Raw genomic sequence first — 20,264 nt, forward strand, 5'->3', positions numbered from 1 at the left:
CCAGGACTGTATGCAGGATTTCTTTGACCCCCCAAACAAAAAAAATGACGTGCCATATTTTTGTATGCTAGCCGGGTAAAGCAGGCAGGTATGGGCTGCCCCCAACCCCCAGCTGCCTATTTGTACCCGGCTGGGAACAAAATATATAGGGAAGCCCTTTTTTTGAATTTCATGAAATAATTAAAAAAAAAATGACGTGAGCTTCGCCTAATTTTTGTGTCCAGCCAGGTACAACTAGGCAGCTGGGGATTGGAATGCACAGTGCAGGGTGCCCAAGCTTTCTAGGCACCCCCCGCTGAAAATTGCAGTCTGCAGCCACCCCAGAAAATGGCGCTTTCATAGAAGCGCCATCTTCTGGCGCTGTATCCAACTCTTCCAGCTGCCCTGGTGACTGTGGCTCACTGGGTAATAATGGGGTTAGGGATAGCTTTATATTATCAGCTGGCCCTAAGCCCGAAATTCATGGTGTCACGCCAATATTAGACATGGACACCATGAATTTCTAGTAAAGATAAAATAAAAAACACAACACACAGAAAAATATTTTTATTAGAAATAAAACACAACACAATTAGTGACTCCATCTTTATTGAAATAAAGAACCCCCCTCCGCAGTAATCCTGGGTCAAGGTCCCGCGCCGTCCAATCCAGATCCAATATCATCTGATCGGTTTGCTGGAAGGCAAAGCGATCAGATGATGTGTCAGGTTCAAGTGCCTGAATCACAACACACATCAGCTGATAGTATAACAGCAGATTATACAATCAGCTGATGCATCGGTGCAAAAAAATAAAAAAATAAAAAATACTTATGCGCTGATTACCGGCAGCTCCTGGAGCGAGTCTGATCCCGTCCGATCGCTGCAGGAGCTGCCGGTAATCAGTGATGAAGTCTCCTGACGGCATCCGCTGACAGGTTAAGCCGGGCGCTGGCGTCAGCCCGAGACTTATGATCAGCTGACGCACTGTGTGAACTTACCCTTAGGGAAAGTTCTCCCATCTTCCACGTCCTGTGTCACCTCTGCTTGCATTGTAAACGGACAGTTTATGCACCTGCTGTTTCTCTCTTGCTATACGCCTTCTATAGACTTGCTGTACATTACACTTCATTACTGCATATTACTGGATTGCAAACCCCAAGTTTTGCTAAAGACACCTTGGGAATCTCATCAGGGAGTCCTTGCAGAGGTGCACAGCGATTTTCGGACCCCTATTCAAAAGTCAAGTTTCTTAAAGAGACAGTACACCTTAAATCAAAATGGCCGAAAAAGACCTTGGACAGTTCCACACTGCTGAAACAGAGCAAATACAATCCGATACTGTCCACTATGAAGCCCAGGAGGCAGATCCCACGCTTCCAGCAGACCAAGTTGTCCGACCGAAGCGCTCTTCCAAACCCACGATAAAGGCCACTGAAAACTATCACACTATGAAAGATGAGCTATGTGAACACCTGGAAGAACTGTGGGAACGAGTCACCTATTACATGTCAAGACTTGAATCCTCATCAGGTGATGCCACATGCTTACAAGCCGCTCTGGAACGGCTGAACACAGCTCATGAAAGATACAAGAGACTGTCAACAAGGTACATTACCTTTCTAAAAGACTCTAAAATTGATGAAGCTCTTTCAGACCTGAGCAAGGCAGAAGAGGTTGACAAGGAAAGAGATGCCAAGGAGCAAGATGCCATAGACAAGGCCAAACACCGTATCTCTCATCAGCAAGAAACCAGATCACACTGATCAACCTCATCTAGGCGTTCCTCTCGGTCATACGGGTCATCATCCTCAAGAAGCTCAGCCCTGAGCGACAGGATACTAGAGGCCCGCATAAGAGCAGAGGAATCCAAGGTGAGATGTTCCTTCACAGAAAAAGAAGTAGAAGCAGAAGCCCTTGGAAGAGCAGAAGCCATTAAAGCAGAAGCCCTTGCAAGAGCAGAAGCCGCTAAAGCAGAAGCCCATGCAAAAGCAGAAGCCGCTAAAGCAGAAGCCCATGCAAAAGCAGAACCTGCTAAAGCAGAAGCCCATGCAAAAGCAGAAGCCGCTAAAGCAGAAGCCAAAAGGGCAGAAGCGGAGGCTCGGATAAAGATTCTTCGGTCACAGATGGAAGAGGAAGTTGCGCTAGCTAAAGTGAGACTACTTGAGCAAGCATTATGCCAAGGTCCTGATCCAGCTCACTCGCCACCACTGGAAGCAGACAATCCAGTTGATCGCACAAGAGACTATGTACTGAATCAGTTACCTGTAGCAACCCCGGTTTGCAGTACCGTCCAAGCCGACAACACCGAAACCTCCAACTTACCTCCACCAATGCCAGTACCACCTAAAGCACCCAAGCAAATTAATAACAGTCACCAAGAGGTGCCCTCTCAAACACAGTCACCACGGCAAGATGGCAACCAAGTGTTTCCTGACCCACTTCCACAGCTCAAGCAGCGGTCATCAGAATCTACAGAGGCTAAGCCACAGCTCAACCCTGCAGCAACGTCATTCTACCCGGGAACATCTCATCCATTCACGCCAGGCAGCCCATACGCCCCAGGGGCATCACGAGTCGTCATGGCAAGAAGTGGTGAGAAATCAGACATGTCTGAATTTGCCAGGTTCATGGTGAGCAGAGAGCTAATCAACACTAGTCTCACGAAATTTGATGATTGTGCAGAGAGCTACAGGGCCTGGAAAGCAACTTTCAAGCCAGCCATCGCCAATCTCAACTTAACTGCAGAACAGGAGCTCGACCTCCTGATCAAGTGGTTGGGCCCAGGCTCTACAAACCGTATCAAGAGCCTCAGAACCGTATATGTGGGACAAGCAGAATCAGGTTTCGCTGCTGCATGGCAAAGACTGGAACGCACCTTTGGCAGTGCAGAAGCAATAGAGAAAGCCCTATTCAAGAGACTGCAGGACATCCCAAAGATCAACCTTAAAGAAGTCCACAAGCTTCAAGACCTAAGTGATCTGCTCATGGAGCTGGAGCTCGCCAAAAGAGATCATCGTCTGTCTGGGCTGTGCTACCTGGATACAGCCCATGGAGTGAACCCAATCGTGGTGAAGCTGCCATACAGTCTGCAGGAGAAATGGGCAACGTCAGTCTCAAGGTACAAAAGAGTGCATGATGTCACCTTTCCCCCTTTTATTCACTTCTGCAAGTTCATCGACGAGCAGGCCCAGATGAGGAACGACCCCAGCCTCGACTTCCTAGAGTTCAACACTTCGGCAGCTGCAACATCATCATCATCAAGGTATGAAGGTGCCATACACAAACGCAGAGACATTAAGAACACTGTGAGTGTCAGGAAGACTGAGCTATCATCACCTGCAGCACCCACAGATAAACAATACACCATCTCATCACGAGATAAGTCTTTCAATCAAGAATGCCCCATCCATAAAAAACCGCACTCACTGAACAAGTGCAGAGGGTTTAGATCCAAAACCCTACAGGAGCGCAAGAATGTCCTCACAGAGCTTGGAATCTGTTTCAAATGCTTCGCATCACTTGAGCACATGGCCAAGGACTGTAAATCCATCAAGTGTGAGGAGTGTCATAGTGAAAAACACGTTTCAGCCATGCACCCAAACCAGCTAGCTAGAGACACACCGGCTGCAGTCACCACCGCTCCCACTCCAAGTCATGGCGGGGAGTCCAAGAATCAGACTGACACCACCACAGCCATCTCCTGCTCATGCTCAGAGGTATGTGGAGAGGGCCAAACGCAGAAATGTTGTGCCCGAATATGCCTCATCAAGGTTTATCCCGAGGGACATCCAGAAAAGGCAATGAAGGTGTAAGCCATCATAGACGACCAAAGCAACCGGTCCCTGGCAGGAACCAAATTCTTTGAAGCCTTCGGAATTAATGGACCATCAGAACCCTACACCTTGAACACCTGCTCGGGTCGCACAGAGACTAGCGGCAGAAGAGCCCAGGGATTCATTGCTTCTCCTATCAATGGGAAGACTGAAATACCTCTACCAACGCTCGTTGAATGTGACCAAATACCCAGCCACAGGAATGAAATTCCTACCCCAGAAGCTGCATTTCATCAACCACACCTAAAACACCTCGCTAGTGTTATCCCACCTTTGGACAATAACGCGGAGATTTTACTCCTGCTCGGCAGAGACAATCTAAGGGTACACACGGTGCGACAACAGTGTAATGGGCCTAACTATGCACCATACGCCCAGAGACTGGACTTGGGATGGGTAGTCATAGGAAATGTGTGCGTTGATCGATCAGAAATTGATTCCTTCAAGACTTACGTGCATGGAGATGGACACACAACCTGCCTAAAGCCATGTCCTCATCACTATGGAGTGAAAGAGAAGTCTCCAGACACAATACAGCTACCTGACATCGCTTCTTCTCTGCATATTGACAACTTGGGAAGATCAGTCTTTCTCACAACCAAGGACGACGATAAAGTAGCCTTGTCAGTAGAGGACAGAGAATTCATCGGAATAATGGACTGTGAGTTTTCTAAAGACAAAACCAACCACTGGGTCTCTCCATTTCCCTTCCGATCTACCAGGGTAAGACTCCCAAACAACCGAGATCAAGCTCAGAATAGGTGTAACTCTCTTCAGCGTTCCATGAACAGCAAGCCTGAAATGAGAGAACACAGCGTCGCCTTTATGGACAAGGAAGTCTGCAACAACCTAGCAGAACCTGTACCAACCGAACTGAATCCTGCAGATCACGCAACTAGACCTATGTCTATAAGTTCTTTTGCTAACTCTTCTTGGCTTACAGGTCTAGAGTTCCTGCTGAGACAGTCAGAAGAAGGTGTCCAGGAAGCCTTCAGCATCCTAGATCCAGACAATGATCCAGATGTCCGAGCTGAAGTCAATACCCAGGCCACCAGTGCAGAAACAACTTCCAACCTCGGTTGCCAACGTTTTGAATGTTTCTCCAGCTGGATGAGGCTCGTCAGGATTGTTGCTAGGTTAGTGCACATCGCCAGATGCTATCATACGGACCTTAAAAACAAAGACTGTCATCGCTGGCATGTCTGCCACAAGCCCCTTTCTGCTGAGGACATCTCCCATAGCGAGTCCATCATAATACGCCACCTCCAACAGTGTGAATTCGCCATAGAATGGAAGTGTTTACACAACAAACAGCAGATTCCATTAAGAAGCTCTCTCGCCAATTTAAACCCAGTTATCGACAGTTTCGGCTTACTGAGAGTTGGTGGTCGTTTGAACCAGGTTCATCTTGGAGTTGCAGAACAAAATCCTCTCATCATTCCCAACAAACACCATGTTACAGTCTTGCTGATCCGACACCACCATGAAAAGACTGAACACCAAGACAGGCAAATTACAGAGGGCGTTTTACGGTCTGCAGGCCTCTGGATTATTGGGATGAAGAGACGTGTAACACAAATGCTACGCGATTGTGTGCACTGTCGTAAAGCGAGAGGAAAACAACTGTATCAACAAATGGCTGACCTGCCTACAGACAGACTTTCTACAGAGCCACCTTTCACCTACGTGGGCCTAGACGTTTTCGGACCATACTGGCTCCAGCCTTTCAAAGACTGTTGGCTCCACAAGCTCCAGCTTCTGCCCCGGTTCCCGAACCCATTCAAGTGGATGACATGAAAATGTGTGAACAGCGACGATGTCATCACCGAGCCTTGGGGTTGTGCTTTTACTGTGGAGGATCTGAGCACTTCATCCAGGCCTGTCCTTTGAGACCAGAATTCTCTTACCTTGGCTTAGTAGGAGGGGGTCTCCTTCGGCAAGAGCAGTTCCGGTTCTCCATTGGCTTTGTCTGTGTCCATATTGTATGGAGGAATACAGTTCTCTGACATGGCTCATCTAGACTCCGGTTATGTGGGAATTTCATTCAGCTACCTGTGGTGGAGCATTTCCAGATTCCCATTTGACGCCTTCGGAATCCTTTGTCGGTGTCGTACATGGATGGAATTCTCCTGTCCAAACCCATGTTTCATATCTGAGCCTGTGGAACTATATGTGGGAGCAGAGCATTCAGAGAAGATCTCCTTCCTTGTTCTTCTCATTTTGTCTCATCCGTTTCTTCTAGGTCTGCCTTGGCTCTGTGCCCATGAGCTAATTCTGGATTGGAAATCTGGTGAGGTTCTTTGTTGGGGGCAGAGATGTCACGAGAAGTGTCTGGCTAAAGACTACCCATTCAGGTCTTCTGAAGTACCATCCTGTTATCCAGTCCCATCTCCTGCCTGTCTGCTGGATACCGTTGACATTGTGAAGAGGCAAGAGAAATTTCAAAGAGTCCCTGAACTCTCTGTGATGTTTGTCCTGGTTACCGGTTCAGTGTCCAAGAAGAATTCTAAACAAAGACCATCCAACCTACCCCTTTTATTTGCTGTCTCTTCTTCCATAGATTTTGAGGTCATTTCGGAGAAGAGATCTCCTTTTGGCCTGTTGAAGAGGAGGCGTAAGGGGGGGTACTGTAGCGTTGGCGTCCCTGCACCTCTAGCTTGCCCTCTGCAGGAATGCACACTTACTCACCGCTGCGGCCGATCTCTCCATGCTACCCGGCGTCCCCACGCTCCTCCATGTGGGTGCTCCCTGCTTCCTCCTACTGGGTCCTATGCACACAGCACAGGGCCTCCAGAAGTGCTCCTAGAGTGTGCGTGCATACTGCTGCCCTTCCCTTAAAGGGCCAGCATGCCATTTCCTGGAAGTGTCTCTCAGGCTGAGAGTCTCAGTCTATCTCTGAGAGACACTGAGCACTTAATGCACTCTCCCACTTGGGAGGTTTTGCAGCTGTTTTACCAGTCTAATTTAACAATCATATACACCACATTAATGCTGCTTGTTTTGGCTGCAACTTACTTTCTGTGCACATACCTATGGCATGGCTTTTATATGGTTAAAGAATTTTTGTTTAGCTTGGGGGGGGGAGATTTGAACCAAACATTAGCTATAAAAAAGGCTATAAATAAGGCTATAAATACAGAAAAAATAGGATCGAAGCAGCGCTCCAGTTGCAATAGGTGAAAATCATGGACTTTGTTAAAAAAAAAGGCTAATTTTTGCTTAACTGTTTTAAAAATAGAACAAATGCATGTGCTATAAAACTGCTGCTGTCTGTTGCTGCAAGTTATTTTCTATGCATATGTACCAACCAGGTTAGCATTCTTGGTGGTTACCTTTTTTGTCTGGTACATTTTACTTTTTGCATACTTGTATTAATATTCTAGTTTGGCAGCTGAAAAACCCAACAACTATACTGTGGGCTGTTGCAGCATTCTTATTTGGTGTTCCTCTCTTCTGTTATTTGTTGTTGCATGGTCTTTTCTGGGCAGAAGGAATTAATCTGCGACTAAAAACGCAGCTATAAACGCAAGGGGTGGGCAGTAAAGTGACGTGTACAGGAAGAGGATTCCTTCTGTTGGTAAACACAGAAGCATGAATCCTCCCGGTACCGTCACTGCTGCGTCCACAACCCGCCCGGTGCCATGTCAGCTCCGTGCGGCGACATGTCTGGGCGGGAGGTGGAGGCAGCGGCGAAAACAAAAGTGAACAGTAGAAAAAAAAAAATGTCATACTCACCTGTCTGCAGGGTCCTGGTGCCATGCCCGCTCCCAGCTCCTGTCCCGGTGCCGCCGCTCTGGCTGTGTGCAGTCTCCCCGGGGCACGTACAAAGCTTGCAGGACCTGGCGGTGGATCAGCTGATCGTAATTCTCGCGGTGTCGCCGGCTTTTTCGCGCCCGGCCGGCTATCAGCTGATCCTGCCGTCAGAGGACTTCATCAGCTGATTACCGGCAGCTCCTGCAGCGATGGGACAGGATCAGACTCTCATCCGATCGTTCCAGGAGCTGCCGGTAATCAGCACAGACGTGAGTATTTATTTATTTCATCATCTGATTGTATAAACGGCTTTTATACAATCAGCTGATGTGTGATGTGATTCACGTCCTTTAACCTGACACATCATCTGATCGCTTTGCCTTCCAGCAAACCGATCAGATGATATTGGATCCGGATTGGACGGCGTGGGACCCTTGACCCAGGATTACTGCGGAGGAGGGTTCTTTATTTCAATAAAGATGGAGTCACTAATTGTGTTGTGTTTTATTTCTAATAAAAATATTTTTCTGTGTTGTGTTTTTTTTTTTTATCATTACTAGAAATTCATGGTAGCCATGTCTAATATTGGCGTGACACCATGAATTTCGGGCTTAGGGCCAGCTGATAATATACTGCTAGCTCTAACTCCATTATTACCCAGCGAGCCACAGTCACCAGGGTAGCTGGAAGAGTTGGATACAGCGCCAGAAGATGGCGCTTCTATGAAAGCGCCATTTTCTGGGGTGGCTGCGGACTACAATTCTCAGCGGGGGTGCTCAGAAAGCTTGGGCACTCTGCACTGGGGATTCCAATCCCCAGCTGCCTAGTTGTACCTGGCTGGACTCAAAAATTGGGCGAAGCCTATGTCATTTTTTTTTTTTATTATTTCTTGAAATTCATGAAATAAAAAAAAAAAGAGCTTCCCTATATTTTTGATTCCCAGCCTTGCTACAAATAGGCAGCTGGGGATTGGGGGCAGCCTGTACCTGCCTGCTGTACCTGGCTAGCATACAAAAATATAGCGAAGCCCATGTCATTTTTTTTTCTTTTTGGGCAAAAAACTCCTGCATACAGTCCTGGATGGAGGATGCTGAGCCTTGTAGCTCTGCAGCTGCTGTCTGCTCTCCTGCATACACTAGTTCTGCAGCTGTCTGCTCTCCTGCATACAATGAACATTTTGAAGAAGGAAATGACATCAGACCTTTTTTTTTTTTTTTTTCATCAACAATCTTTAATGGCATTGTGCACTGATTAAAAACGTAGTGAGCAAAAACGCAGCAAAAAACGCACCAAATCGCGGTAAAAACGCATGCGTTTTTGTCGCGTTTTTAGTCGCGGGTGCGTTTTTTGAGACAAAAATGCACATAAAAACGCAGCGTGAAAAAAACGCCTAGTGCGCACATACCCAATGGGTGAAAAATGCAGAAATAATTGACATACTGCATTTTTGTGGTCACCACAAAAACGCAGCTACAAAAAACGCTGTGTGCGGACAGCACTTATGAAAACCCATAGACATTGCTGGGGAAGCAATGTCACTGCGTTTTCAGCACAAAAACGCGGTAAAAAACGCCGCTAAAAACGCCTAGTGCGCACAAGGCCTTAAAGGGAACCTGGTAGCAGAAATTTTGTAATAAACCTAAAAGATTCCCCCTCTGCAGCTCCTGGGCTGCATTCTAGCAAGGTTCCTGTTGCTATTCTGCACCCTTTGAGAACTAAATAAATAGTTTATAAAGTCTTACTTTTTGTATGCAAATATTTTTTTCTGGACACGGGGGCGGGCTCTCTTGCGTCCGTTATTCTCCCTCCTGCCGCTTTACGCCGTCCCCCATCGCTCATTTCCATACTGAGGACACCGCTCAGTGCTCCCAAGGTCTCGCGCATGCGCCGTGCCACTCTCGTGGTACTGTGCACTGTGCACAGTGTGACTGCTGGTGACGTGATTGCGCAGGCGTGAGATTATGGGCGGCGCTGTGATTGTCATCAGCAAGTACCCGCCCATAATCTCGTGCCCGCGCTTTCCCCTCTGCCTCCACCGTTCTGCGCAAGCGCTGGCCAGATGAACCCTGTTGATCGGTGGTGTGCTCCGCTCCTCCCATCTATTTCCTGCTCCAGGGAAACATGGGTAAGAGGTGACGTGGGTTCATCTGGCCAGCGCTTGCGCAGAACGGTGGAGGCAGAGGGGAAAGCATGGGCACGAGATTATGGGCGAGTGCTTGCTGATGACAATCACAGCGCCGCCCATAATTTCACGGCTGCGCAATCACGTCACCAGCGGTCACACTGGGCACAGTGCACAGTACCCCGAGAGTGGCACGGCGCATGCGCGAGACCTCGGGAGCACTGGGCGGCGTCCTCAGTATGGAAATGAGCGATGGGGGACAGCGTAAAGCGGCAGGAGGGCGACTAACGGACGCAAGACAGCCCGCCCCTGTGTCCAGAAAAAAATATTTGCATACAAAAAGTAAGACTTTATAAACTATTTATTTAGTTCTCAAAGGGGGCAGAATAGCAACAGGAACCTTGCTAGAATGCAGCCCAGGAGCTGCAGAAGGGGAATCTTTTAGGTTTATTACGAAATTTCTGCTGACAGGTTCCCTTTAAGCAAAAATCTGCAAACAAATTATTGCAAGTCCACTTTCTTTTGAAAAAGCTATTTTCATATTTATATTGATTTGAGACATTTAAGTGTGCTGCTGGTCTGTTTATACACCACACCGATATTATGTGCAGACTGTTGTTACTTTAGCTTTTTTGGCTGTCACAGGAGCCCAACCTAGCATTTCTGATTGATTCAACATTTTTCCAAAGTTGGCTAAGGCTAAGTTCACACATCAGTTTTTTCCAATCAGGCACAATCCGGTTTGTGCCTGATGCGACGGATCCGACTCAGATTGTGTAAAAACGGATGCGACGGATTCGGTAAAAAAACGGCTCCGTTTTTTTTGTTTTGTTTTTTTATGCTGAGAGAGAGACCCCATCATCACCGCACAAACACCGTCACTACCGCCCCCACCATCACCGCACACGCAGGCACTCTCACATGCACCATCACCGCACATACACCGGCACTCCCGCACGCATCATCACCGCACATACATCGGCACTCCCGCACGCATCATCACCGCACATACACCGGCACTCCCGCACGCACCATCACCGCACATACATCGGCATTCCCGCACGCACCATCATCGCACATACACCGGCACTACCGCACGCACCATCACTGCACATACACCGACACTCTCGCACGCATTATCACCGCACACAGGCATTACCTCAGTGACGTCCCCGCTGACAGCGCGACTCCCTTTAGTTGCTGTGTGGAGCTGATAGTTGTTAAAAATATACTCAGCTTCATGTAGCAGAGCTGAAATCGTCGTGGGACCTCTGTGGATTACGTCGGACCTGGAGGGGTATTTGGGGATTTTAATAAAATGGTGAAAGAGGTTTTTTTTTGTCTTTTATTCCAAATAAAGTATTTTTTTTGGGTGTGTGTGTTTATTTACTTTCACTTTCAGATTAATCATTGGGGGTGTCTCATAGACGCCTGCCATGATTAACCCCTTATTACCCTGATTGCCACCGCACCAGGGCAATTCGGGATGAGCCAGGTAGAGTCCCGGGACTGTCGCATCTAATGGATGCGGCAATTCCGGGCGGCTGCTGGCTGATATTGTTAGGCTGGGGGGCTCCCCATAACGTGGGGCTCCCCATCCTGAGAATACCAGCCCTCACCCGTGTGGCTTTATTTTGGCTGGTATCAAAATTGGGGGGGACCGCACGTCGTTTTTTTTAAATTATTTATTTATTTTACTGCACATATAGACCCGCCCACCGGCGGCTCTGATTGGTTGCAGTGAGACAGCTGTCACTCAGCGTGGGCGCGTGTCTGACTGCAACCAATCATAAGCGCCGGTGGGCGGGGGAAGCAGGGAATACGAGATTGAATAATGGGCGGCCGGCATAGCCGTGCAGCCTCGCGCCTGCGATCGGTGAGTGGGTGAGAGTGAGTGAATGAGTCAGTGGGTAAGTCAGTGAGTGAGAGAGTCAGTGAGTCAGTGAGTGAGAGAGTTTGAGAGAGAGTGAGTGAGTGATTGATTTTCTGACAAGCAATGACCTTTTATCACTTCTGGGCATGCTCGGAAGTAAAACCCGGATCCGGTACATGCTTCCGGCATTTGATGCATGCCACCGGATCCAGGGCACATAGACTTTCATTATGCACCATGCCGCACAGCGCCGCACCCGGCGCTGTGCGTTTTTTTGCCGCAGGAAAAGCCCACTTCCCATGGTTCCAGGTACCCAAGAAGCCGATGTCACTCCCATCTGCACCACAAAACCCAATCACCTCACAGCAGTCACTGCCAGACACACCAGGGGGGTGGACAAACTGGAAAAGGGCCGGCCACTGGGGGACTGAGCAGACTGTGAGAGGGAGACAGAGAGAAGTGAAGTAGGCTCCAAAGAGAGAAGAGCTGGGAGAGTGAGATCCTGGGGAGCTAGGGACACTGATTGGTTCGCAAGTGGTGATCCAGGTCCAAAGGAGTCGGGGACCGGTAGCAGGGACATTGGACGAGGGTGTGACGGACATAGTCTTGGAGGACTGTTGGCACCAGAAGGCCCAAAAGAACTGACCAGTACAGAGCACAACAGGGTACAGGACCCTAGGTCAGGAGCTGATTCAACGTCCTGACAATTCACCTGTAAGGGAGAGGACCTCCAATGACTTCCCTACAAGCTCAGAGGTTGAGGGCATCAGGGGAACAGGGATGTATCCAGACACAGTAACCCAGTAAAGTCCTGCGTGCCAGCCCTCAAGAGCACAGCTACACTACAAATAATGAGCAGGGCCCTAACAGCTTCAAGCCACGGGGACCACTAACGGACCACAAATTGTGCACGGAGGCAGGCTCCGGATCACTAGGTGACATCAGTGGGACTGTGTACTTGGACGGACTCCCGGCAGTGGCAGCTGTACACAGAGACTTTGGTTTACCTGCAGTGTGTGTGTCTCCTTTCTAAACCTCATCCAGCACCACGACTACCCACAGTCAGTACCCTGGTCCCCTGCACCCTGTCCTCCCAAAGCACCAACACCCTGAGTCCAGGGCGTTCCTTACCTGCGGAGAGACTGACACCTTGCTGCCCAACACCATCTGCCCTAGTACTCCTTCCAGCAGTGGTGGTACTCCCATTATCGCAACATGGCGTCACAAACTAATCCCCTGTAAATACCCCATTTCACGGATCAATGTGTTCGCCAAGCCGGGTCCGGGCCCCTCGAGCCACCACGATCCCGGATCCGAGCAGCCCGACCAACATGGGGGTGGTACAACAACAGTTTCTGTTGTGCCCCTTAGTCCCCTAACCCACAGCTCCCCAGGGTCTAAAGACAATACTAGTGATGGGCGGATACTAACTATTCGTGTTATGATTACCGAATACTATTCGTATTAGTCCCAGCAAGATTGGGTTCCCTATAGACTTGGCATTAGGTTTGTTGTTCGTAACGAATACCAAAATAGTACTTTGGGATTCGTTGCAAAAAATCCAAACACGAATAGTTACTATTCACCTATCACTAGGCAATACATCATCAGAACAAATTCATCCAGTTGATTTATTAGAAAAGATGACATGATGGAGGACACAATTGTATTTGTGTTGCTGGTTTGTGGGCAATATGGAGTGGTAAAAGTACTCTGCGCCAGGGAAAATCTCTTGTTGCGTATCAAGCAAATGGGAAAGGAGCTCTCGAGTTTCCACATATAGATAATTGTGAACTGAGATAACGATAATACAGTTGATGATTGGGAACAAAATCAGGTAGCTGAGGAGATCATGTCGTCAGATGTGGAGGAAAGAAAACTGCTCATGCGAGGAAAGAAAACTGACCAGCTATGAGCAAGGTTCAAGCTTTCCTCCTTATCTCCTCGTGATTGTCTCTCTGGTAACCAATCTGCTCCTGCAAGAAGTACCTTATTATTATCAGCCCTATCATTGTCCTCACCTACTGATTGCTGCACTCTTCCTCCTCTACATTATGTCATAAATTAGCCTGTATTGTACTCCCTATTCCAATAGAATTACGTGTTCTCAGCCTCAATGAAACAGAAGATGATCTGGAGTGCTCTCTATGAGGTAGGAGTAGAGGTGCAGGTAGAGAAGGGTGTAGATAAATCATATTCTCTTGGAGGCAAAAAAAACTTGTTTATTAAATATAAGAGACGAGCGCAATAGGGTCTTATTTGTGAAGATGATGAAAGTGATTGGAGGCAAAGGCTTGGTCACCTGCATAGGGTTGCGCAGCAAGACAAAACGATCAGGGAGACAAGCCAGAGAAAACACTGCCGGCAGCCAGTGAAAGCACTCAACACAGTGACATCCTAGGTGCATTGCCCCCTGGGAATGGCAATGCACCTAGGATTTCATTGTGTTGAGCGCCTTTGCTGGCTGCCGGCAGAGTTTTCTGCAGCTGGTCTCAGTGAGATCATTGATTGTTTTGTCTTGCCGGTCTACTACATTGCTCCCACATAGCCAGAATCCTACTCCACATTGATGCGGGGCAATACCCCGAAACAGCTGTCTGTGGATGGATACCTGGCCTTGGTATTTCCCTTGTCATATCTTTAAACTCGTCAAGTGCTGGATATTGACTAAAAGGGACACTTAATATGGTGGTTATGGTAGTCTCTTAAAAAGAGCCACTCCCTGGCTGGGTCCTTCCCGGAGGGATATCTGGCTATTTTCCGTATCGAGACTCCTAACAGAAGCTCCACGGACCTTTTTGATCTGCATAGGGTTGTGTGAGATACAACCGGAATATAAAAAATGACGGTTTCAGCAGCCCCAAGCAGACACTGCCATTAGAGAAGAAGAACGCAGGATCTTGAGAAAGTGATTTATTCAACGTGTTCATCTTCTGTAATGGCAACACAGCTTTTAACCTTTCTCCTTCAATTGTCTGCAAAACTTCTTTCTTGTGATACATTGCTTCCACAATAAATGGACAAACATACAGTCATGGCCAAAAGTGTTGGCACCCTGGAAATTGTTCCAGAAAATGAAGTATTTCTCCCATGAAATTATTGTAATTAGACATTTTGTTATACACGTTTATTCCTTTGTCTATTGGAACTGCACAAACGCAGAGAAAAAATACAAATTAGACATAATTTCACACAAAACTCCAAAAATGGTCCGGACAAATTTGTTCTTGCTTTCAACATAATATTTGGTTACATACCCATCGGAACAAATAGATGCAATGAATCATTTCCTATACCCATCAACAAACTTCTTACACCTTTTAAGGCCTCTTTCACACGTCCGTGCCTCCGGTAAGTTTATGGTCAGTTTTCTCACGTACCGGAGACACGGGCACACGTAGACCCATTAAAATCAATGGGTCTGCGTTCACGTGTGTATTCTGCCATGGACACGTGTGGAGCATACGTGTGCCCGTGTGCTCCACACGTAGATATGTCCATGTTTTCTCCGGCATCACGGGTGTCACACGTAACGCGAACGGGTCACACGTAACACAAATGGACCACACGGATGTGTTCCGTGTGACACGCGCCATAGAAAACATGTATCTGCGAGAAAAAAACCCCAAACCTTTACTCACCTTCTCCAGCCCTCCTGTCTCTGCCGGTGCTGTCACTTGCTGCCGAGCGCCGCTCATTATGCTCATTGAATATTCACTGCACTGCGGCCGGAAGCAGCAGCAGCGGGGAGTCGGCAGGACCGGAGACCGAAGATCAGCACCACGGACAGCGACGCCAAGGACAGGTGAGAGAAAGTTCTCGTTCTCCGTGTGTTATCATAGATAACACACGGAGAACACACGTGTGCCATACACAAGGCATACGGAGGGCAATACGCACCTTTGACACGTCCGTGAAAAAATTGCGTGATTTTCACGGACGTGTAAAAGAGGCCTAACTGGAATTTTGGTCTCTTCTTTTGCAAACTGCTCCAAGTCTCTCATATTTGAAGGTGTCTTCTCCCAACAGCAATTTTAAGATCTCTCCACCTTCACATGTATTCAATAGGATTTAGAGCTGGACTCATTGCTGCCACTTCAGACCTCTCCGGTGCTTTGATTCCATCAATTTCTGGGGGTTTCTGGAAGTATATTTGGGGTCATTGTCCTGCTGGAAGACCCATGACCTAGGACACAAACTCAGCTTTCTGACACTGGGCACTACATTGCAACCCAAAATCCTTTGGTAATCTTCAGATTTCATGATGCCTTGCACATAGTGAAGGCACCCAGTGTCAGAAGCAGTAAAACAATCTCAAAACATCTGTGAAAGTTCACCATATTTCTGTAGATTCTGTATTCTTTTCTTTGTAGGCCTCATTCCGTTTTTGGGTCATGTCATGTCAAGTGAACAAATGCATTTTAACTGTATGTGTTTAATTCTTTTGAGATTTTGTTCTTTCATAATACTGTTAGAGAATGCAAAATGTGAAGAAAAAAATTCTTCCCGTTCCTCCCTGGGAGGACAGGGTATCTGATCAGGACTGCTCAGGAGCAAGGCCAGGAAGAAGACTCAGGCCTCTGCACCATCAGAAGTATCCCTGAGATTAGGGATAGCATAGGGTCCCCTATCTTGAGGGACAGCTTAGGAGCCCCGCTTCCCTGCTATCCCAAAGTCATCGTGGCAGAAACATGTCAGACAGGTACTACAAATTCTCAGGGAGAACAAGTTGTATGCAAAATTTGAGATCCTTGAAGCACATTATTGCAGTATTGTATTGTACCTTTTTATTCAATTTTTAATCTGAAGTTAAATAAAATTTATTTTAATATTAATGACCTGGTCACTTTTTTCAACCTTGATCTGTGGTTGATAATATGGGGTATATACAGTAGTTCATTTTTTGAAGTGAGGTCTATTACAAATGATATCCTTAATAGACAAGCATTCCTAAATTTGAGAAGTGTGTATTTACTATGCAGGTACTTCCTTTTTTGCGGTATATAATTTTGGTGGCAGGTTTTCGGATGGATCCCACTAAATTACAGGCTATATTAAAATGGGACTGTCCTGGAAACCTTAAGGCTACGTTTTTTAGGTTTTGCGAATTATTACAGAAAATTTATTAAGTCACTGACATGACTAAAAAAGGTACAGACTTCTTGAGATGGACTGAGGGTGCTTTGTGTGCATTTGACCATCTTAGAAATTGCTTCTCGTCGGCACCTATAATGATACAAGCTTGGTGCATCTCAGCCTTTTACAGTGGAGGTGGATGCGTCAGAAATTTGTATAGGAGCTGTGTTGTCTCAAGGTCCGTCTCTTGGTAAGTTGTGTCTGTGACTTTTTCTCTAGGAAAATATTGTCAGCAGAATGTAATTACAATATTGGTAACAAGGAATTATTCAAGGTCAAATTAGGATTTGAAGAATGGCGACACCTTATGGAAGAAGCTACCGATCCTATCCTGTTACAGTTATTACCGACCATAAGAATTTTCTCTACCTTGTATCTGCAGAGCATCTTACTCCGAGACAAGCTCAATGGTCATTGTTTTTCAATAGGGTTAATTTATATGTAACTTATTGTCCTGGTTCTAAAAATATTAAGGGCGGCTTTGCACGTTGCAACATCACACATGCGATGTCGGTGGGGTCAAATCGAAAGTGACGCACTTCCGGCGTCACTTTCGAGATCGTAGTGTGTAAATGCTAGATGATACGATTAACGAGCGCAAAAGCGTCGTTATCATATCATCGTTGCAGGCTCCGACTTTTTCATAATTATGCTGCAGCGACGGTACGATGTTGTTCCTCGTTCCTGCGGCTGCACACATCGCTGTGTATAACGCCGCAGGAGCGAGGAACTTCACCTTACCTGCCGCCGGCGGATCTACGGAAGGAAGGAGGTGGGCGGGATGTTTACATCCTGCTCATCTCCGCCCCTCCACCGCTATTGGCCGCCTGCCGTGTGACGTCGCTATGACGCCGCACGACCCGCCCCCTTAGGAAGGAGGCGGGTCGCCGGCCAGAGCGACGGTCGCAGGGCAGGTGAGTGCATGTGAAGCTGGCGTAGCAATAATTTTCGCTACGCCAGCTATCACAAGATATCGTACCTGCGACGGGGGCGGGGACTATCGCGTGTGACATCGCAGCATCGGCTTGCGATGTCGCAGCGTGCAAAGCCCGCCATAGGCTAATGCTTTGTCCAGGAGTTTTCCGGTGGGAGGGAACCCTATAAGGAACCTGTTCCCATTCTTCAGAAGGTAGTGGTGGTGTCGTCGCTTAGTACTGATTTTGAATTTAAGATTACCAAAGCTCAATGTGAGGCGAAGTCTGAGGTTCTGGTTAACAAGTTCTTTGTTCCTCTGAATCTTTATCTTATGGTATTGGGGGAACATTATTATTCTGTTCTTGCTACTTACCCTGAGATTAAAGGTACTCGTGATCTCATATTGCATCTATTTTGGTGGTTTAAAATCCATAGGATGTGGTAGCCCATGTGTCTGCGTGTGCCACCTGTGAGCATTTGAAGTCATCTCACTCTTGTCATTTGCGATGTTTGCAGCCTTTGAGTGTTCCCAATCAACCTTGATCAGACATTTCTGTGGATTTTATATTGGATATATCCTCTGCTGGTAATATGGTCATATTGATGACTGTGGATAGGTTTTCTAAAACGACACATTGTATTGCCTTACCATCTTTACCTAATACCAAGACTTTACCTCAGGTTTTTGTTTAGGAAGTCGTTAAACTCCATGAAGTTCTCTCTAATTTTGTCTGAAATAGAGGAACTCTGTTCATTGCCAAGTTTTGGAGAACGTTCTGCTGTCAATTAGGGATTAATTTCTCATGTTTCTGCATTCCACTCTCATTCTAATGGGCAACCAGAATGTGTAAATCTGTAAATCAGAATATGCAACAGTATTTACGTTGTTTTGTTGCTGACAATCAGGAAGAATGGTCCACTTTCCTTCCTGTAGCTGAATTTGCCATTAATAATCTTCATCATGAATCCACTAGAGTATCACCATTTTTTTTGTGTCTATGGTCGGCATCCCCAGTTCTGTACATTTCAGGAGGAACACTAGTCAGGGGTACCTGAGGAGAAGTAATTTGTCTCATCTTTATCATCTACATGGGAGAAGGTTCAGCAACATTGGCATGGCATGGGTTCTAAATATAAATGTGCGGCACTAGGTCCAAAGGAGGAATGGGGCACCAGACCCACAAAAATATCACACAGCAGCAATACTATCAATGATAATAGATTGGACTCGCAAATCTCTAAACTAACTTTGGACCTTGATCGCAGACTCCATCAGTCCGATGAACTTCAGACCCATCCTTCACTCGGCAAAACATTTTCTTCGAGACCCGACGACGGGTAATTTAATCTTTAAGAACGCGCTTCAAACTTGGACAAAACATGCAGATTATCTTATTCCCCCACCTTCCCCGATAATCCGAATAATGGATTTGCCGAGGCTGTACTCAGATAGCACACAATCACGCACTCCTGATCAGCTTCATACACTCACTACGCCAGTGGAACTAGTGTTAGAGGATGGAACATTAACACTCCTGACTCAGCTTAATAAGATCATAGCCCCAAACTCACTCAACTTCCTTCAATATGAAAGACTAAAGTTAGCGGTACGGGATCACTTACCAAATGGGCTGCCCCGAAGGGACCTTTCCACTTTTGAATCTATGATTATGCAAACAAAATGCCCTCAGAAAGTCCTGTCTAAATTATATCAAATACTGGTCTTAAATAAGCTACCGCAGAAACGGGCATTCATATCATTATGGGAAAAAGATCTAGGCAGGAATTTTACATCCAAATATATAAGAGATCCTTTGGCCCATCACATTGCGTGAAGGTACAGGAAAACTCATACAAATTAGTTACCAGATGGTATGTATCACCTCAAATTGGCACATGGTTCCCTTCCTCTTGAGAGTCATGTTGGAGGTGCAATAGAGAGCGAGGTACATACTTCCACATTTGGTGGCAGTGCGACCAGTTGCAGCCCTTCTGGAAAAATGTGATTACCTACACCAAACGGATCTGTAAACTGTCCTTTAACCCCCAACCCAGCCTAATCTTCCTGAACTTGGTCAGCAACCCACAAAACACTCCGAACAAAACTCTCCTCCTATTTCTACTAGCGGCGGCCAAACTGCTCATCCCCCCCCTTTGACGCTCGACAAGTATACCTACTATCCAAACTTGGATGCTCAAAATCGACCAGTTATATCATATTGAAGAGCTGGCAGCTTTAGCTTATCACTCTCAAGATAAATTTAGACTCATCTGGGCCCCCTGGTCGAAGTTCCGAGAATCCTCCGAGTTCTTTGAATTGGTGGCGTCTTGACCTGCTCCCACCCCCCTCCCCTGAGCCAGCCATGATATATTTCTCATCTAGATTAATCCCCACTCACACCTCCTGTCTCTCACTATCTTCTTGAAACCATCCTTACCTTTCTTTACACCCCCCATCCTACTATTGACATGTTTTACATATGTTCATTTCACTAATGTTAATTATTCACAAAAGTTTATTGTTGATTTCACATGGACTGCAATGGTAAACACACCTAACTGAGGTACTTCCGACAAGGGAAGAAAAATTATCCAGAACTGTGGACCGAACTTTGGATCTAAATCCTTCCCTCCAGGATTCGAATGCCTTT

Source organism: Anomaloglossus baeobatrachus, chromosome 6, assembly GCF_048569485.1.
Source record: "Anomaloglossus baeobatrachus isolate aAnoBae1 chromosome 6, aAnoBae1.hap1, whole genome shotgun sequence".
NCBI classification, from domain to species: Eukaryota; Metazoa; Chordata; class Amphibia; order Anura; family Aromobatidae; genus Anomaloglossus; species Anomaloglossus baeobatrachus.